This window comes from Passer domesticus, chromosome 1, assembly GCF_036417665.1.
Source record: "Passer domesticus isolate bPasDom1 chromosome 1, bPasDom1.hap1, whole genome shotgun sequence".
Lineage (NCBI taxonomy): Eukaryota > Metazoa > Chordata > Aves > Passeriformes > Passeridae > Passer > Passer domesticus.
The window spans coordinates 106,022,469-106,045,184 of record NC_087474.1 but is presented as its reverse complement, the minus strand read 5'-3'; the positions used below and the strand labels follow the sequence as shown (position 1 = coordinate 106,045,184).

At 34.9% G+C, this 22,716-nt stretch overlaps 1 long non-coding RNA gene across 1 annotated transcript; it reads right to left on the bottom strand.

Annotated features, from left to right (window-relative positions):
- Positions 1-3,845: 3,845 nt before the first annotated feature.
- On the bottom strand, positions 3,846-13,562 carry LOC135289116 (uncharacterized). Its single transcript, XR_010351915.1, has 3 exons — positions 13,506-13,562; positions 11,038-11,107; positions 3,846-6,690 (listed from the first exon to the last, which is right to left on the bottom strand). It is a non-coding gene; the product is annotated as an uncharacterized LOC135289116 (long non-coding RNA).
- Positions 13,563-22,716: the final 9,154 nt, after the last annotated feature.

Here is a 22,716-nt window from a genome sequence, read left to right as displayed (position 1 = left end):
ATAAAGACAATGTTCATTAAAGTTAAACCAAAACAAACCAAATCCCTCTGAAGGTAATTAACAAACATGAATGGCAACTGGACTGTTAATCTAAGAGGGTGCAGTAGCAGGTTAATTTGAACATCTCTAAAGCCATTGCTATTTGATATGTGGATGGTGCAGGTGACAGAGTAAGGAATACACTTTGAAAGTTTTTTGATGACGCTAAGATGAAAATAAGTGAAAGCAATTTCTTGTGGTGAACAAGAGCAAAATTTGAAATTCTGTTGATGAGGCTGGGATATCTCTAAAGCCAGAATGAAACTGAAGTAATTGCAGACTTCTACAGTGAATAGTGAGCCATCTTCCATGTGTCGTTATAAAAACAAACTTCTGGCAGAAATCTGCATAGAAAACAATGTGAAAAAAAGATAGTTTACACAGCTGGTGTTTTGGAGGGATTAGAAACCTCATACCTCTGGATAAGACATTTGTTCATCTTATCCAATAACATAATTCTGAGATTCACCTCAAATAAGAAATGTCTTTTTAAAGATCTATTTTCTCTGAATATATCTATTCCACTAATTTCTCTTGAAAGCCCACTGAAACACCAGCAAAACATGGAGGGAAACTGGCAGTGTCTGTTGAATAAATGAAGCAGGTTGTATTGGATCCATACTTGGAAACCCCTCAACTTCCAAAAATACAGTCTCAGAAAACTAGTTTATCATGCTTAAATCACATTTCTGTCTATTAGCTCTTTGCAATTAAGACTTAAAGAATTTAATTTGTATTTACTAACTTTCATGAGATTTCAATTGTTTCCTTAATTATATGGTGCTTAAAAACCACATCCCCATTTATTTTGTAATCAAGATTAACATGCATACCCATAAATGATGAGTACAGCAATTTCACAGATTTAATTAAGGTAGATAGGGGATTAGAAATGTTTAAATCTTAAAGAAAATAGCATATTAATTCCAAGCATTTACCTATTCGTAAATCTCTCTGTCCTTACCCACAACAAATAACATTTTTCTACTATAATTAGTCAAGCTTAGACTGTAAACAAATCTAAAGCACAAAGTGCTCTGAAAATCAGCTTATCTGCTAAAACAAAATGAATCGGGGTAAGGAATGAGCACTTAGGAATTAAAACATGTCATTTACTTTTAATTTTCTATAATATTAATTCAGATTAATCTTATAAATTATTTTTTCCTTGGAAAAAATAAAAAAGAGCTAATAAAAGCATTTTTACAGCTAAAATTTCTCACAACTAACTCCAAACAGTCCAGAATTCTGTAAAAGCATAAATCTAGGTTCTGCAATTTGATATTATCAGGAAGATTTTAAAAAGCTTAAAAAAATCTTAAAATATTGTGGAATTCCCAACAGTTTTTCCCTATATAGACTAAAGTAGGCAATACTCTTATCATGTGACAAAATTGTGAGGTTTAAGAAGAGAGAAGATATTTCCATTATACTTGTCTCTTAGATGCTAAACGTGCACATAAAGTTCAAGCTCAAAGACTAGATGAGTCTCATTGGCTTTTACTTGAAACAAAAATAATTTTAAAGAAAAATCACAATAGCTTTAATGGAAATAAACTCCTTTTCATTTCTGCTCTTCTCCAGTGCCCCAGGTATGAGATGCACATCATCCCTAGATTCACCAATTGCCAAAATATGGTGCAATGCTACCTAATGAAGTTCCAAGGTTTTTTCTAGACAATTTGAAATGTTTCTCATAAATTATAGGGTGGCTATAATATTAATTAAAAGGAAAATGTTTGGAAAACAAGGTAAAATAAAGCAAATTAAGACACAAAACACAAAGAAAAAATACATAGGTCAAACGATTCCCACAGTTTGTCATAACACCACAAGATAAAGAATATGTTTTGGAATTCACCTGTACCACAGTTGATGTACACTACTTAGACCACAGGCTGTTTGAAATATTTTTTACCTCTTTATATTCTTTGTTATACCAAAACTCTAAAAATAAATAAAGTTGCATAAAAATCACATTACTCATGTTCAAATTCTGACTCAAATGAAAAGCAGTAAAAATTCTCTTTCACTTGAGTAAGGCCAGAAATTCTCCCTATGCAATTATTTTCACTGAGGAAGCATAGAAATAAAATAAAAACCTGAGCATGGTGTTGAGGATGAGTATGTTGGGAAACAAAAATAAAATATTTTTTTTAATTACCACCATAAACACCAAATTTTATTCCACCATAACCACATTTCATTTTTCAAGATTACTGAAAAATGTCAGAGGAGCTGTATTTTATCTCAGTTGAATCATAACTGAGATGCAAAGACAGATGGAAAAAATTATGAAACAATGAAATGCTTAAGTATTTTCATTTGGTAACCTTGAGTGCAGGTTTCATGGTAAGTATTTTTCATTAAAAATATGAAAGCTCTCAGAGGCTGGAAAGTATTCTACATATCTGCCTTTTGATTACCTCATTCAAGCAAAATGTGCAAGTTACTAGCTGTTAGTACTCACTGAATTCACAGTGTAGGGAAGCAGACTTAGCATGGAATAGTTGACATCCAAAACCAAATTTACCTCCCTGGAACATATTAGTGTACATGCAGCAAAACGCATTACAGTAAACTGTGCTTCACAATGCCTAGCCTTACACACAGTGCAGTAAAAGAAATAGAAAGGCTAAGGTTTTAAACAGAAAAAAGAAAAAAAAATTATATTTGAGTGGTTTTCTTTTCAATCACTGGTATGTACTGCTACTGCTAGAAGAGCAATAGATTGGGCTACTTTTCAAACCTAACCCTGTAAAAGTAATTAAGTAATAATTTTGTTTGAGGTTTATCACTACAGCAAAGCAGCACAACTCTATGGACAACAGTGGAAACCTCTGTGAAACACAAAAGGTTCAGTCCATCTACCATTTCTGTTTAATCTTCATCAGGATGAAGCTGAAATGCTGTAGAATATATTTTGCTTACCTGTTTTCATACCAATTATCAAAATTTAAAAAAAAATTGAATTACAAGGATTGTGCAACTCATGGGGTAGGAGGGTAAAGTACTGGAGTAATATTTCAGAGAGCTTGCAATCTACTTGATTACTAGTTACACAATTTGCCTTTTTGGTATCTGAACCAGTGATTTTTCTTTTTATCAACATAATTTAATTTTTCCCTGAAGAAAATTAACAAAAATAATGAAAGCATGAGAAAAATTCCAGTCTAGTTCCAATTCAGACTATTGCTCTATAAAGCAATAATTTTCACTGGACATTGCAGAATGTTTTTCGAATTGAAAGTCCACAAAATATTTCTCCAGCAGCAAAAACAATGAAAGCAATCTGGGCTGCAGAAATGGCAGGAAGCATCCAACCAGTGTTAAACAATAGGAAGGACTTACTGTTCAGGCAGGCAATTTTCACTGCATGAATATAATGTGATTACAATGGGAGCTGCTGTAGGCTAATGAGCTCCTATTCACTGTTTTTATGGCATGAAACTGAGGGAAGTGTTCAGCATTTCCCCCTGCACTTTGAAGCAGATGGTACTGTGGTGAGACAGTGCCCTTCCATGATACACTGCATAATCCATGTGCTGCACAAACAGCTCAGAGGTCTCTTCCGCATGTTGATGACATTTAAGATAGACTAACAGAAACTCCAACAAGGCAAATTGTTTTTTCTGAAAGCATTTAATTAATCGGATTTAAAATACATATTATCAGACCCAGCAGAGATTTATAACAGCCATAGTTTTCTCCTGTAAGCAAAATCTTTTTGTGTTTTCTGTTTGTTTTGTTTCTGTTGGGACATTTTTCTCATAAGGGTCATCAGCAGCACTCAAAACAGGGTTGGTTAGAGATAGTACTTTTATTTAAGAAGATTATCTTCAGCAAATTCTTATTAAAGAAAAAAACCACAGAATCTTTTGTTAAAGAAAGAAATATTTATAGCTTTTAGATGTCATTGAATTGAATTTGATATAGAAATGGACTCTTCTTTCACTTACTTTTCAATATATAATTTATTATTTATAGTGGCAGCCACTGAGTATGGAAGTTAGGACTAAATATCCTCAAATACTGTAGCATAGTATTACCATAGCTTTCAAATTCAGAAATCAACTAGGGTTTGACTATGGGATTAGAGATATTTTGTTTAAAAAGATTTTGCTCAAACCACATCGAAAAAAAAAAATCTAAATTTTTATGAGGTATCCAGGCAAGCGTTTTGTGATACCAAACCAAGACTGGCAAAATCAACCACAAAAAATTATTTTGAAGAGATCCATAGGACAACAGTATTCTTCCCTCACTCCTGAACTGCTTCTTGGAAAAGTATGCCCCAAAACTCCATTACTATTCAAGGCCAACCTCTGAAAAAATCATCCATTTTCTCAAGTGATTGAAAAGTAGACATAGTTCAAACAAAAACTTTGAACTTAATTACAGGAAGTGACTAACAAATCAAATAAAACACAGGGTCGTGTGATTGATATTGCTGTACTGAAACCAGTAGACTCCTTCAGTTTTACTCAGGTGCTCAAACTGGCACAAGGCAGGTCAGACTCACTGTGCTGGTATTCATCCTCTTGTACTCCTCAGAGGAAGACTTATCTGTTTAAGCCTGGCCATTGTTACATTTGAGCTCAGGGACTGCAAAGCCCAGATTATCACTCGAAGTCCACATACAGAATAGTATGATGCAGTCTTTTTGCCAAATGGAAAAGATTTTGTTTGTATGTTTTGTTTTCCTGTGACTGCTCTTCATTCTTGAATTAGATTTCCTTCACCAGTTCCAGTAAAATAAAAGCAGACTTTATTTCTTCTTTGGCTGCAGAAGTGAAGATCAAGGCCTACCTCTAGTTCAAAGTCTTATTTAATATTGAAGAACTATATTTTCTTCCATATCTCAAACCCACAGTCAAGCTCACTAGAGATGCATTTGTCTGTATGGAGCTCTTATTCAGTTTTTATTACAAATGTTGTGAGTGATCATCAAACACTATTTGAAGCTGTGTGCAGAGAAATTACACAGGAGCAGAACAGGTGTTCAGACTGGCTCAGCAACCACAGAAAGGAAACCACCTTCTTGTCTGTCAGATTTACCTAGACTGCTGTTCTCCCAAGATGTATTGTAAGAGTAGAAAAATTAAAGGAAGGTCAAGGGAAGATCAGTGCATCTTACAGATAATGATTTTATCCTATATTATATAGATTTTAAAGAGAGATCCATTAGTTCTTTTAAAAATTACAGACTTATGTGGTTTAATTAACATTATTACATGCAACTTGTTGCTGGGGAAATACATATACAAGACCTCCACTTCTCAGCCATTTCTCATTCAGACAATTGTTTGGATGTAGATACCATTGTCACTTCAAGAGCATTGCACCTAATGTAATTACTCCTTACATATTAAAGGAAAAATCAGATCTACTAATTCTAGAAATTAATAGAACTTATCCTTGATATAATACACAGGCCAGGTAACCATGGCTTTGGTCTATGAGAACAAGAGATTCTAGTACCCTGCCCTCTCAAAACTCAGAGAAGGACAATGACAAATATCTGCCTACCCTATAAATTAAATGCTCTCATGCATTCTGCTGTTATGTCCAGGACTCAAAGTAAAGCTTGAAACTTAGTCAATAAGAATATCTTTTCCCTATTTCTACCACTAAATATCTCCATGTTTCCTCAGTGAGCAAAATTGACACCAGTTTCAGTAATCTGCATTTTGCTCATAATCTAAAAGGAACTCCAAGTTTTAATACAAAATTTGCTTTCAAAAATAGGGGTTTGTGACATTGAGGACTAAAAGCACTGTAATCCCAAAGAACATTTTGTCAATGCATATATCCACACAACTGCATGTTCACACTTTCCATTTGCTAGTATAAACTCACAGTTGCCACTTCATTTTCCATTAGCATCCATTTCTGAGTCCATGGCAATTCTTCTAGCCTGTCTTAAACAGTGTTCTCTGCATTCCATAATTTTTATGTCAAAAAGAACAGTATTTAGTCCATCTTAAACTCATAAGGACAGTGAAAAAGCTTATTAAAAATTTATTGATGCACCATCTTCTTGCTTTTCAAAATTTTAAAAAGATAGAAACATTATAAAGATGGCTTCTTATTCTCAATGGTGTGATTTTTTCCAGATTTTATTCCAGCGCTATTTTTCCAGAGCTGTAGAATTTTCTGTATCCTTCAGACTGAATTAGTTTTGGTTCTCAGCAGAGAGCTCCGTGTGGTAGGAATTGCAACCTGGTCGTCATGATTTCTACACTGGCATCAAAAAAACTCCCAACTGTTTTGACTGAAGTAAAGATTGACGTGGTAATAATCTCAGCAACTGATAAGAATGCAGACATTTATTGAGCTAGTTCAATTCTCCGGTGATTGTTTGGAGAACTGTGTTAAACCCAGGAAATAAGGTACTACGTTTTAAATTCTGCAGAATGGCAGCCCTGGAGCACAAGCAACTCTTCATACAAGTGCCTCCAGAGGTTCATTCATGTTAAAGGAATAGTTAGGCATGAGAGATGATGTTCTCTTTCAGCATCAGGCAGGACTGTTGCTTAGATACAAAGACTATCCTTTTATTTGTATTCTTCAGAGGAGATGCAGCATTGCCCTTAGCCTCACTCCTATGCTAATACCATCTATAATTGCCCTGCATGGCACAATCTGTTCCTTAAAAAGAAAAAAAAAAAAAGGACTCATTAAAACCTTGGGGTTCATCTTCCTAATTGTTCCTATTAATTAATCGTCACAATAAGAGTCGGAAATCTGAGAACACAGAAATGTTGTTTGAGGATACTACTATATTCAATAGCTCTTTTGACATATTTGCATGGACCTTTGACAACATTTCCACCTTAAAAACAAATTCTTTATTTTCTGGTAAACAGCTGGATGGGCAAAGTAACTACTTGTGCTCTGAGATCTCAGATTATATTGCTTCTGGGGAAAAAAAAAAAAAATCCCTCTCTTAACAAAAATAAAATGTCTAAATATTCTGCTTTCCTGCTTTGAGTAATCCACTACCAGAATGAATTTTAAAGAATTTGTGCAAAACTAAGAGGTACTTTAATGAAAAAGATAATTCACTTAGTTTTATTCTTAAAAGAAAATACTCAAAATTAATTGAATAGTAAATGCATACTCATGACATTGCTTTATTTATTTCAGATGGGTCTTATTTATGTTTATCTGTTTTAAAGATGCATTAAAAATACTTATATATAATAACACCTATTAATACAAATTTTCCAGAATATTTTGGAAAAAATAACATAGTGTTATTCAGCCTCAGTCTTACATTTATTTCACAATAAACATCCATTTCATTGCTGATGTTTCTGTGTGTGTTACTTTGAACTTACAAAGTTTTACAAACCCGTTTATTTTTTGTTACAATTTGCAGTGTAATTCTTACCTGTTGTGTACTACTGCAACCATCACTAAACATGTGTTTCACCACAAAACATGTGTTTCTTCAGAAAAAATGTTTATGGATTAGAAATCAAACCTGCTCTAAGATTTTATATATATATACACACACAGATGTGATGCTTGCATAAAACACATCTATAAGATCTTTGGGCCATGATGTTTAAATTATCCTTTACCATAAAAAACCCTCAGATATTGTCAAAGTGGTTTTTTTTAGTTCCTGCTCAATATCACAAACAAAATTACTAATTTCTACAAATATACAGATATACATGCATTGCTTTTCTGCCAGCTTAACCAGAAAACAGGAATGAAGCTGTCATAGGATATGAAATTCATTCTATAAGGTGTTAAAGTGAATTTTATCCCTCAAAACAATGTGGGTTTATCATATTACCCTGTCTTGACCACTGCAAATTGCAAACAACACCTGGTAATCAGCCAGAATAATGGCAGCTGGCATAGGCCAAGACTAGTTAGTGCCTGTACAAAAAATAAACATTCCCAATCACCACATGACCATGCCAGTATAGTTTTCTAGTACTATAGCAGTACTTCTCCAGGACTGTGATTATAAGTAGAGTAAGAATGGCTCATCATAAAACATTGCACTGTCTAGAACAGGTTTACTGTGATATACTAATCATGGTTTCTTGTGTAAAAGAAAATGCCGGCAAAAAAACTTCAGAATTTTAAGATAATTAAAAGAAATGGACGAAGGCAATTATGTTTCCTATAATACCATAAGCTCTGTATGTGTATTTTTACTTTTTACTCAATCACACAATTCTGGCAAGTGACAGCTGCACTTTCATATCATTCAATATATTAGCAATGACTCTCTGATATTAAAGTTGTAAATGCCAAAAGTTCATGGATGTTTTCCAGATCTCTATCTCCCCTCAGAACTTGTTTTTTCTTTTGTTCCAAATACTTTTCTTCTGAAAGATGTAAACATTTTGAAGAAGGTTCTTTGAGGGTTTAAAGAGTAATAGTAGTTCATAATGTTCAGATAAGTTACTACATTTTTGTAATCCAAAATAATCATTAGTAAAATCTTTGTTCACTTTGAAGTTTCTCAATTGTTTCCATGGCAGCAACACCCAACAAATATAATCTTTAGTCACCAAGACCAGCCATTCAAGACCTTATTTTTTTCTGAAGTGTTTTCCTGGCAAGCTGTTATGACATAATTATGCCATTTCTTAGAAATCTAGGAAAAGTGGCCTATAGAGACATTCTTGGTGATTTAAATTTCTTTATATTTCTGAAAAATATTTCAAATTTTCTCATCTCAGATTAAATTTATACCACTCTTTGCAACATCAATACTAACCAAGACCCTAAATCACAACTTTACTTATTCTGGTGTCACTAATTTTTGTAATGTCAACTAAGGAGTTTTTAAATTGGTGTTAATTTGATATTTGCCAGAATAGCAGGAGCTGATGTAACTGAACGAGACCAGGATCACTCTAAAAATGGAAGTGTTCCTGGGGTGTTCTCTGGTGATTCCTGACAGCACTGATTGCTGCTGAGCAAACACCACCACTGGTATCTGTTCAATGGATCATGATGCTTATCTTTGGTGCTGCAAAAAGGCTGTATTGGTTCACTATTGTCAAACTGACATTTAATTTCCTGCATTACACTAAGCAAAGAAAGCATTGTGAATTCGCTTATAACAGAAATAACTGCAACACTATAGCATGGTTGTTTTAGGCATGACTGAAGAATAATCTGATATGGGTTTTGCAGTTTTTTAAACAGTCTCATTCAGTAGGAGAAATTTAGATCAAATTTCACGAAGTCACATATTCAAGTTCACCTTCCCACCATCTGGATTGTTACCTCAGTAAGTGCTACCTGCAGTTTTATTCTTAGAGTTGTGTCATATTGCATCCTGAAGAAATAAATGAAAACCAAATATATCTATCTTCCCAATGTCAATGTTTTTTTATGAATGAAAAATGAAAAATCTTTTTGCAATATTCTCACTGACATCCAATTGGACTCCATCTACACAATTATATTATTCATTATTCTGTCTGACTAATTCTTTAGAAAGAGACTATATGAAGTCCAGAGCAATTTCTATCCAAAAGATAAGTAAGCAAATATATTCAACTCCTGCAGTCTTCAAAAGGTAAAAAATAATATAGATAAGATTTCATTAAGGCCATGGTTGCAGCTGCAGTGAGGAGAATTTATTTGTAGGCTGTCACTGCTTGCACTCTGTGCCTAAGTCGTCATATGTATTACCACTTGATAGTGATAGACACTTTGCATTCAAGTTTACAAATTCAAGAAATTAATCACAGACAGGATATTTACTCGGGATTGATTTGCAGACTGTGAAAAAATATCTTGCCTCTACAGTGTAGTAGACACTACGGTTATGGAAGAGAGATGTGCGTATCACTGAGAATGAAGATCATGTTGCAGAGTGCCTTTGGAGGAAGAGGCACTGCTCTAATCTCTGTGCTGTGGCACTGAACACATTGCCATCAGCTCTTGATCAGAGAAGCTATTTGAAAAATTCTAAAATTCTAAGACTAATTTTATCTTACTGTGTAAAAGTGTTATAATGTTTAAGGAGCCAGTGTTAGCAAATTGTAATTATCATCTGAGTGGAGGGCTAACATTGATTTCTTCCTGCTTATGGCACATGCATGCCACAGATCTTAAGAATTCTGCTAAGGCTCTGCTCTGAAGAGATCCTTTGTTTGATTTAGAGTTGTATTGCCTCAAGATAGAAATTTCTGGCACAAGGATCTCAATCAAAACAATTGCCTGATAATCAAATCATTAATTTTGTTTTTATGTAATGAAAGTTATAAAAAGTGAAAAAACATGATCACTTGCTCTAATGAAAATGAATCCTATTTCTTAATTGTCTGTCTTTAGTTTAATTACCATAATAAATCCATCTGAAACTACTATATATATCCACACAGAAATGTTCTTGATCTTACAAAAACAATTTTGTTTTCAGTCCTATGAAATCGTGCTAGTGATTTATAATAAAGTATTAATGAAACAGTTTCTAAACCAATGTTGCACTCCAAGCAATAAAAAAGCTACTAATTTTGTGTTCAGACACTTTGGAAAGTAAACAGGAAAAAAAAAAAGACTAAATAAGTATAAGAAACATCATCTCTCTATGATTCCCTACAGCTAACGTCATTCTGTCAACAACAGGTCTTAGTCAAACTGAATCAACTGTGAAAAATTCATCAGAAAAAGATGCAATACTAAAGATACCCCAAATAGGTGTGCTACAGCCCAACAGACTGATGCTTCAGACATTCCCTTACATTTAAGACCTAGATAAAATTTCCTAGAAGTTTCAGCCGAAGCTATTTACTGTGTGACACTGTTGCTTGGTATAAAGCATAAAACCTTTCCAGACAACATTAAGAATGACAACATAAAACCAAATAAATCTTTAATGAAAGCTTTCAGGTGCACAAGATAGTGCTATATGCACATGTGATACAGTATTTCTACAAATTCTATAGGGTTAATTAATTAGTATATCTAGCAGATACATCCAACAGGAGATTAGTTACCACAGGAACTCACCCCTAGGTCAGCCCCTCAGAGTGGGTCCAGAGGCTTCTTTGTCCTGTTTTCTTGTTATGTCACTAAAGTTCTAAAAGAGATGTCCTTATCAGTAATTGTCTGCTTAAGAACAAGACTTTAACAGAATTTCAGGAATATATTAATTAACGGGCATCAATAGTCCGTGTTGTTGTGGCTATGGTAATTTGAGTATACATATATCCTTGTTCCCAACATCTAAGACTATTTCCAAACTTAAATACAAACCATGGGATATGAAAATATGCTGGGTTTCCATATAAATCACTATATCAATCAATCTCCTGAAAAATCCGCATCAAAATCATGACAAAGAAATACCTGTAGATTATTTTTTTTGGCAATGAGTTACAGTATTCATTAATGTAGCCATAGGATCTGCATTAACTACCACAGAGTGAGACATCAGGCAGGGGTTAGGAAGAGGGGAGAGGACTAGAAATCATATAATCCTTGAAATAACCACAGACACAGGAAAAGCTAACACTAACATGAAGAGCAGCCACCAAATTTTCTGCCACCAAATTTTTTTACCCCATCACTGTTGCCATCTTGTTGCAAAGGTTTCATACCTTCTTGGTGATTTCTCATGGGCAGCTCCTCACAGCACTGACTTCTTCTGGTCCTCTGCACAGCCAACAAACCCCATCTTACATCTCAACCAGCCAACCTGCTTTTTTATAGTACCCCTCCTAACTGGATCCAGCTGTGGCCTATTAAGGGCAGGCTTGTCCTTCATTCTTGATAATTAGCACAGCTATAACTCCTTAGGGGTGAGATTACCTTCACCACTATCTCTATTCTCCTACCTTTTATCTATCCACAATTCCCCCTTTTCTTTCAATTACAAAGTTGCAGTATCTCTAGAAAGTTATGTTCAAGTAAATTGACATTATAACATTCACATCTATTACTTAGGACGAACAGTTATATGAGTGTTCAGGCAACATATCACACTAAGAACATATGTTCCTAAGTTGTGATTTTGTTTTGCTTTTCAGGATCTAGAACATCAACTTAAGGCTCATCACCAAAAACCCTTGTGCTTAGACTTCTATATCACAGTGAAAGTATATGTTTCTAAGTTCTAGTTCAGTTTTGCTTTATCACAGCATAGACTTGATTCATTCTCTAAATTCACAGAGTACTTATCATCAAACTCTTCAGATCCATGCCTAATTGCCTAATCAAAGATTAACTCACAAAAATGAGTTAAACTAATGCTGTGTTTACAATCTTTTGCAAGGCTCTTTGCAGAAGATAGTAAACCCAGTATAATAGTCTTTTGTGTCATTTCTGTTTAACTTTAGAATGTGTTTGTGCTGACTTTGATTCGTTACCCAAACTTACATTACATATCATCAGAAACTCTTATACTGATTCATTACCCAAACTTACATTACATACCATCAGAAAACTTTATATTTATATTTCTAGAATATTGACAATATCAACAGCTGTACAAAGCTGTTACCTTTAGAAGGTAACTCACAAGAATAAGTTAAAGGCTATATATTAAGACAGCAACAAATCAACAGTCACATAACTTCATGAACAGCTATAGAACTTTGAACAATATTGATCCAGCATCTGTCCAGTGTACTTATGCTTATGGAATATAAACTTTTAAACTTGTGCTTAATCAAAGATTCATAGTTGCAATTCACAAACAAAATGCACGTTTCATTAGCAAACAAATACACGATACTAAATAAGAGAGTTACTCTTTCCCCAGCTATGACTGCTGTTTTAATAATTCTCTTCTTCCCTCCACAGTTTTTGCTGTATTAGTTGATCACTGCCAGCCTCTCTTATCTTGCTCTGTTTTCCATTCTTTTAAAGTCTTAAAAGTGATTTCCAGGTGGCAGCCAAATCTGCAGCTGCCTTGCCCCCTTCTTGACATTACATTTTAGTCTTTTTTTAACTTCTTTCCATATATGTATAACAACCTGTTCTGCACTCCATATGTTATTTCCTATTGTGTCCCCAGCAGTTCACCTGTACCTCAGGTGTGGAAATCTGTCAGGTCCTACCCAGGCAGCTTCCCCTGTGGCTCTCAGTTCTACCCTGGGCTCCATCTCCGGCTGCACCTTGCCCTACAGCCCACTCCCAATCACATCAGGTTACTGTGGAGATGGCCGCTATACGATTTTAGAGGGCTTCTCTTACATGTTGTCTGCGCAGTCCTGACTCTGCCTCTCAGAGCTCCATGTTGCTTTTGTTCCAGTGCTCATGTTGCAGTGACTTAGCAAACCTTCCCCCATATTCCTTGGGGGCTATGCTATTGCTGAGGCACCCCCTGCTGCTGTGGCCATGCCATTTGCCACTTCTGTCACACAGCTTATGTCCTGCTGCACACACTGCCATGCAGGGGGAGCCCGGCACTGTCCTGTGTCCTTGATCACATCAGCATCACCAATTGTTGTCATCTTGTTGCAAAGGTTTCATACCTTCTTGGAGATTTTCATGGGCAGCTCCTCCCAGCACTGACTCCTTCCTCTCTGCACAGCCAACAAACCCCATCTTACATCTCAACCAGCCAACCTACTCTTTTACAATACCCCTCCTAATTGGATCCAGCTGTGGCCTATTAAGGGCAGGCTTGTTCTTAGTGCTTGATAATTGGCACAGCTGTAACTCCTTAGGGGTGAGATTACCTTCACCACTATCTCTATTCTCCTACCTTCTATCTATCCACACATCTCCACAGCCACAAAACACATGATCCAAATAACAGCCACCAAATCTCATAACAAGTGCTGAGTTTGGCAATAAAACTGAACTTGCCTCCCAGTATAGAAATGGCACCAGAAACACAAGGTCATAACTGCTATTTGTGAAAACAGCTGTCCCAGGGTGTCATAAGTCTTATAGTAAAGAGGCAAAGTCCTTAAGCAGGTTACAAGGGTTGCCTGAAAAAAAACTTGTGTGGGTGTATTGGTTTTATATTAATCATCTATTTCCATTATTTTATAAATTTAAATGACAGCTAAATGCATCAGAAGGTCAGATATTTACTAAAAATTAGAAAAAAGAGAAACATATATTTCCTTAGACTCCCCCTTCACATCTCATCACTACCGAAACCATAAACTTAAATTAAAGCCCTGGATATATCACAGCAGTCGTAATTTTCAAGACTCACATGAAGACTTTGACAAAAAGTTTTAGATTTGATCTTGGATATAAAATGAATATGAATTCAATCTTGAGCAGTTTATTTGTACTGCATACTATCAGCAGTGAATGAGTTTTTTCTTGTCTAAAACCCAATTTCTAATGCAATAGGAATGAGATATTAGATTGCAGAAGTGATTGAGTTCTGCTATAGAGAGAAACTCCATTTGAGAATGTATTTCTGACTTAATATTGAAATTTAATGTTAAGGGGTTTTTTTAGATGAAAAAACTAATTTTATTGTATTTAAAATAAAATAATTTTTCCAGATATAAGAACAAGCTACCTTTTTTTTCTCCTAGTATCAGAGGTTTATTCAGAATCAATCTTCCAAAGAACTTCAGAGTGTTTATTACCCACAGAAATACTGTGTGCTTAATTTTGATATACTGGTTCAACTACACTGAGTTCCAATTGTTTAATCAACCATACGAGTTCTGTCATCCCTTAAGAAAATTTCAATCTTCAAGGAAAAAAACAGAAATGGGACAGTATCAGATACCAAAGAGGACATTAAAAAAATTCTATAAGGCATTACATATTATAAAGAAAACCTCACTATCTTCTAATTCAAATTCTGGAACCAAGTTGCTACTTTTTTATTTATTTTTTTTTAATACCAAAGAACAAATTCAAGTCAGGTAGAGAAAAAGATAATTTCTTTGCAGTCTTAAAAAAAAACCCCTTTAATATATAATGTTAATATGAATGGAAGAATGCAATTACAAAATTAAATACAGTTGTATATAGTACTTCTAATAATATATACATAATCATAAGTTATATTAATACTTTTTTTTACCTTTCTGTTCTTAAATACAGTTTGAAAGTACTGAGATAAAACATAAGACTAAAAAGGTAAAATGTCAATATTGTCCTTGAAACAATATAATATTTTTTTCATATAATATAGGACTTACTTAAGCATGTAAATTTCTCTGACTGCAATGGTATTTCTGTTTGGTAGTAAATCAAGTCTGAGTCTGTCATCCAAGAATATCCTCTGATAAAGAAAGACACTAAGGAAACTTGCACTTCTAAAACCCCAATGTTATGCTTTCTCACTACTCTGAAATGCAAATCAGTAACATTTCGCAGCTTTTATAATGCTTACTAAATTTAAACCAATCCAATAAAGGAATGTGGACCTGAAAAAAGCACCTTCATTATTATTCTGCATAATTGGAATACTCTCTAACAGTGATGTACTATATTAATCACTTTCATTGCACAAGTGCCTTCTGATGGGACTGAAGTCCCATTATGCAAACACAGGATTTTCTCAGAGTTTACAAGGTACATAACACAAGTTGAAAAAAGAGACATTACACATGGCAATGTTAGAGCCCCAAATATTGTGTTGGCTCATGTTTATTCATTTTCTAAAGCTACTTCAAAAAAGGCAATGAAATACTTAAGAGGTAGAAGGGTAAAAAGGAGCTGGGCAGGTGTTAGGAGCCACTTCTGAGGCAGGGTAACTGAGGTTCTTGATAGCAGATCCCTTGGGGTTGATTAGTGTGAAACAACATGGTGGTCTTTGTTTGACTGGTGATATGCGTAGGAGGAGTTGCTTCCTTTCACACAGTTTTCCATAGTGGGAATTTTTGTCCATATGTGTTAACCAGGATGTGCTTACCAGGTCTCGCCCCACCAGGCCAGGAATCAGCAACTTCCTGTTGCAAATTCCTCTCTTCTGTGCTCATCTCAAGTTCCCATTCTGGTGATTTATCTTATGGCAAATCCCTTCCATGGCCTTGGCAGTGTTTGAGACAGGCAACGGTGTTCTCACAGCAGGATATACAGGAAACCAAGAGACAAAAGTAATGCGACAGAAAGTCATGCAGGTAGGCATGAAGCTGAGGTCCACATTGAAAGCAAATTAAATATTAAAGAAAGACTAAAAATAATTAGAAATATGGAGTTCTGGAGCACACATCAGCTCCTAAGCAAGGCTAAAAAACTTCCTGGAGAAGTGTAAGCTGGGTCTATTGATATCAATTCTACCATCTTACCATCAACAACTGAGTCCAGAAAGGCTCCCCAGGATTGTTTAATTTACTTGCACAGACCCTGAATGCTCATATATCTGTGATTTATCAACTTACATTCCATTATCCTCAGATTTCAGCCTGGCTACATGGCAGCAAGGGAGGAAGGCATCACCTTTATCATAATTTCGCTTTACATGATGTGTGTGCCGTTTCTGTATCCCGGGGCATGGGAGGATTGATACAGCACCCCACTAGATCTGCTCTGTCTAATGCACCAGCTCACTTTCTATTTCCTCATACACATGCTACTGCTGATATCTGTGCAGTAACAAATGAGAAACGTGACAAAATTGCTGTATTTAACTTAGCTGGACAGTGTGGTGCATTGGCCTCGGCTGGCTGCCAGGTGCCCATGGAAGCTGCTCTATCACTGCCCCTCTGCTTCAGGATATGGGGAGAAAATAAGATTAAAAGGTTCTGAGTAATCAAATGAGTGTATATATCTCATTTCATCCACTGACAGAACCTTTATAGTGTGAGTTTATATAAATTCATTTTTTCCTTAAATGAAAGAACAAACACGAAACACAGAGAAGTGGGAAACACAATTCAACTGAACTCTGTTGCTGGTAGTCAAAAATTCCATATTTGCCCAAAGTCTAAATTTAAATATCTTTAATTAATAATTTCAGTGTTAGAAGTCTAGAGTCTGCTGAGGGACATTGCGGTTCTTTCTGCACCCTGAGACAAGAACTCACTGCCAAGGATATTAAGATAGAGAACAGTCAGAAGACTACTTAATCATTTTTGTGGTAGAAACCAGCACACCTTCTCAGCAGGTGCCTCACTAACACAGGAAGGGCTCCAGTCACTAACAGCTGAGAAAACTGTTCTTTAAATCATGTAGATATATGAACTTTTAATTCACATCTTTAATAGCAGCTCATTGATCGCAGCTTTTATTGAATGTTAAGGGAGAGAAAATGTTTGATTGGAAATTTTTATTCAAGGAATAAAGCACACAAAACAGACTTTGAATATATTTAAAATTAATAATTATGTGTGTCACCAGAAAAGTTCACAATTTTTTCACTGTTTTTTATACAATATTATGATCCCTTTGATGCCCTAAATAAATAAAGTGGTGAAAGCCATAAATGCCTGAGAAAGCCTCAATTGCAGCAGCTTATGAACTGCAGAAAATTTAATCATGGTGCTGTTGACTTCCATTAGGAAAAATTAGGCAAATAAGACTTTTCAAGCTCTAATATCTGTTAGCTACTAGATAGATAATAATAAAATTTCAAACCACAATTTTCACCAGCAGGTTAAAAGAAAATAAGTGTTGAACATGTTGAACGTACATATATTGAATGTTAATTAGTGGTGATCTAGAGATTACTTGATAGTATACAAGAGAAGATACTGCATGTAAACATAAATGGAGCAAAAATGTAAAATTTTAGTAAATTTTCCACCAGTATTGTAGTCAGAAATTCTGAAGAAAACACATTCTAGCCCAATAAAAGACTATTACAGAAGCCTTACATGGAAACAAAATGTCACCCATAATACTCTATCATAAACAGCAAAACTCTATATACCCTTATTTCCATGCCCTTCTTGTAAGGGTGAAGAGACTGATTCATACTTTCATTCAGAAATTAATTCATACTTTCAAATAAAATGAAGAAAGTAAAGCATAGGTTCTATTGCAAGAATAATAATTAAAAAATATTAATACCAATTGCATGACAGCAATACAAAACCCTGCAGAAAGTTCTTATTTGAAAATAGAGTCAGCAGCAAGAATGAAGTTACTATCAAAAATACATTGACCTCACTATCAAAGATTTATTTGAATGAAGTTCCTGGCAAATGATCCAAGAAAGTAGTAACCACAAAGCTTATACTGAGATGTAAATACAGTAGCACAACATTGTAGCCTCAGAGAATTCAGTGATCAACAAAACAAGACTGCATTTTTTGGCAGCAGCAAACTCAGCAAGTCAGCCCAGAGAGCTAATTTGCTTTGAAGTGGAAAAAATAAACTTAGAAATAAAACAGCAGAGACAGACTACAACATGCTTCATAAAATGCAGTCAATAAACACAACTATCCAGAGAATATGAGTTCATTCAATGAGAAAAGACAGTCATGCCAGCAAAATTACAGATGTATGGTAAATCCAAAGTGCAACTGGAAAACTAAGGGGAAAAGTCAGGCTAAAATCAAAGAAAATTAAAAAAAAATTACCCCTAGTTAGGATCCCCCCAAATAAGATCAAAGTCTTGAGGGAAGCAAGGGAGCATACAGACAATTCTCGTAAACAAAAAACCACTTAAAGTTAACTTTCACAAAAATGAAAAATAAAATATTAGACATATAACAGTCCACATTTTTAATTTCAAAATATTTGTGAAATCCCCAATTTTTCCCTTCAGATTTTAAAAAACATTTATACATTATATTTAAAAATGAATTTTTATTTTTTATTAATGAGATGAGCAATTGGACTACCCTATAAATGTCAAGAGCTTCTGTAGCCTTATTCAACCAAGAAATTATACTGTTATTAGATTAAAATAAAATTTTACTATTTGCAATTTTTTTCATTACTGCTATTTGTGTTGTGTTAGGATCACTTATAAATCATAATTCATAGTTTGTAAACCAATATTTTACTGCACTATTTAAAATGGCATTTGAAATCATGACTATCATGACTGTAAAAAATCTGGCTTGGAAGTTGTTTTCAAGTAAAGTATTAATTTTTAAAAGGGTACTGCACTTCTGCCTTATTCAAAACTGCTAAGAATAATATAAGATGCAAAATACATTTCTGATCTTCAGTGTTTACACTCAGATAAAGCAAAAAGGGTATGTCTGTTCCTTGTCTCTGTTACAGATCTAATCTGCTTATTTCTGGTACCTGGTTTTAGTGACAAAAAAAGGAATAAGAGGGGAAGAGGATTGGTCAAGAGTCCACATGACCATTTGCCATTTCTGGTAGAATAATAATTCCTATGTCTATAGGATAAATCAATAAACACAATGAGTCAATTAGAGAATGATTTTTTCATTTGCATATTATTTATCTTAAACATTGATCATTAGCTTCAGTTAATGAAATATACAAAATGAACTCAATATCATCGTGTTAGAGACTCAATATCATAGTGTCTGAATTAAAAATTGCTGTTCTTGGGCAGTGACTTTGGGAAGGGAAAAAGAAAGGGATTGCTTTTGGTTCATGAATGTGGTCTAATTATAAACAGTAACTGCATTTTCAAAGGAATGGAAAAAATTGTGACAAAACATATATTTAAAAAGAAGATCCACATTGAGGAGTAGTGGAATGAATGTAACAAGCAAATAAAAGATTTAGCTTTTGAAGTTAGAAGAAATAGAAATATGAATTAGATAGGGCAAAATTCTCAATATATAACAGACTAAAATAAACCCCACCTGCTTAATAAAACAGCTATGGTACTGCCTTTAAAGCAAGAGTAACATGGAGGTATGACCGTCTTCAATGAAGAGCTGATTAAAGTTTTGGAAAGGCAATATATTTTTAGAAGGACAAATAGAAGGACTGGAATTTCTCCCTAAACTTCAAAGCTCAATCTACAATCAAATAAAGTATCTTAATCTTACATATTCTTTTTAAACAAGGATAAGAATGAATAGCCTTTACTACAATCTGGAAATTTTTAGATTTGCTCTCTTGAGTGTCTAAACATAAAGAGTGAAAAACTGGTTTTCAGGAAGCTTCTGTAAAATAAATTTGCATTGATCCCTAGAATAATCCATTGCCGACACTCATTTTTCACCTCCTAAAATTTCAGGTGTGTCAGAAGTTCTAGGCAACTTCGTTGATTTTGGCTGGGATAGAGCTGCTTTACTTCACAGCAGCTGATACAGAGCTGTGATTTAGGTCTATGCTGGAAGCTGGGTTGATAACCCAGGGATGTTTTAGTTATCACTGAGCACTTCTCACACAGAACCAAGGCCTTTTCTCCCACACTCCACCCCACCAGAGAGGAAGCTGGGAGTGCACAAGGATTGGTGAGGGGACACAGCCAGGACTATGTCCAACTGACAAAGGATTATTCTGTGCAATATGGCATCATGCTCAGCATATAGAGCCAGGGGAAGCAGGAGGAAGAGTGGGAACATTTGGAATGATGGTATTTGTCTTCCCAAGTCATCATTAAGGGTTATAGAACCATGTTTTTCTGGAGGTGGCTGAACATTTGCCTGGCCATGGGAAGTGGTGAATGAATTCCTTGTTTTCCTTCGCTCATGTGAGCTTTTGCTTTACCTGTTAAATTTCTATGTCTCAGCTCATAGATTTTCTCACTTTTACTGTTCAAATTCTCTTCTCCATCCTTCCAGGGGAAAGTGAACAAGCAGCTGTGTGGTGCTTGGTAACTGTCTGGGGTTAAACCACAACACCCATCATGTTCAGAGTGTCCAGAGTGCTTGTTTTGAAGTTATGATGATTATAACCCAAAATCCTAGAAAACTAGACCTAAAAAAATACTTTCTAAATGTATTGGTATGTTCAAGGTCATATATAAATTTAAGAGCCTGAAAGAATTGATATTTCAAAGTTTTCCTAATCCATCTACTCTAGCATTAGAAGCTTTTTTTCCTGCACAATCAAGAAATCATTCTTCATTGTCATTTAAACCCTGTCATTTTGTATTATAAAGAACACAAAGAACAGCTTATTTCCTATCTTAAAAAATTTTCTGTGTATATAAAAAAGTATCTGGTTGTTTTTTCAAATATCTCTTCCCTAGACATCCTCAGTTACTTCACTTTCTCTTCCTGGATAATTCCAGATTTTCTGTCATTCTTATTTGGCTCACAGGGGCTCCAATTGATCCAGATTTTTCTTGGGATACCAGTGTCTTATATTGGTCACAATATTACAGGCAAGCATTGTCATTATGGATTCAAGAGTAAGATAATTTTCATGTGTGTGTAAAAAATACACCTATTTATACAGCTCAGAAGAGTGTTTGTCTCTTTAGCAATAGCATCATTATTGTTATATACCAGTGGCTAAGATAAAATTTATTAAATACTTTGCCCATTATGTTATTTTCCAGAGCTGCACCTAGGTCAGATCTGTCTCACCTTTCAACTTACATGTCAGGTTATCCCTACCTGCAGGCAGGACTGTACATTATTCTTCTAACCCATCTAATTGAGTAATGTGTTATCCAGTGTGTTTATCAGCCAGTAAGGTTGCTGCTCTTCCTCACTTGCATCAACATTTCAGGCAGTGTCTTCTATTCAATCAGAAAACATAAAATGAATTAAAATACCAATAATTAAAGAAAAAAAGAAAGAAAAAAGAAAGAAAACTACCAGACACGACTGCAAAGAATCACAGGTGGTTATATAATGCTGGTCTTCATTTTGACAGCAAATCAATCATTACTTCTCTCCTGGTGCAGTTTTCCAACTGCTTGTGAATTTATTTTGCAACATTCTTTTCGTAGACTATGTTCCCCCTAACTGGAAATCAAGACAGAGTATAAAGAAGCTAAGTCAAAACACTGTATTTTCTGTCAGTCTTTAATCCATAAGCCCTTCTCCTTCTCATGGAAGGAAATTAGATTAATTTGCCACTGCCTGATTTCTTCTCTGTCTATAACATACCTGTGTATGCACTCACACACGCACAGTTTTACCACCATCCCACCAGCGGGACCTGCTGTTACAGAACCTGGGGTCTTTTTTTTGTTTTATTGCTTTTTTTATTAACAGGAGCTAGGTTTCTGTCTGCTATAAATCTACAACTCCAATTGCTGCTGTTGTCATACGCAACTAGTGGAGTTTTAGCACATTGCTGTTGATTCAAGACTGAGAATTCTCTTGAGCAAATCATGCACAACAACTCAAAGCAATACTTAAAAGCGAGCAGAAATTTCAAATAGAATGCAGTGCAGGGAACTAAATGCAGGTGCTTTGAGAGTATTTACTGCAAAGGAGAAAAAATCATATTCACACAATCAGAGTCACAGAATGGGTCAGGTTGAAAGGAGCCATAGTCATCTGGTCCAACTTTCCTGCTCAAGCAGGGTCATTCTGGAGTACACTGAATAAGATTGTATCCAGATAATTCTTAAATTTATCTCCGGTGGGGGAGGCTCCCTTTCTGGACAGTCTGTTCCAGTGTGGGGTCACCCACACAGTAAAGAAGTTCTTCCTCATATTCAGGTGGAATATCCTGTGCATTAGTTTCTGCCCATTACCTCTTGTCTTACTTCTTAATACTTACTATTCTGTCATGTACTCTGAAAATGCTTTATAAAATTTTATAATATTTTAAATCATCATAATACTTTTCTCACATCTATTACAAGGACACAGTGAGAGAAAAACTGTTAATCAGCAATAGTAGAGAATCAGGTAAATGTTTATTTATATACTGTGGCATGACTTCTTCCTTTTTGTCGTATTCATCCTTCACAAA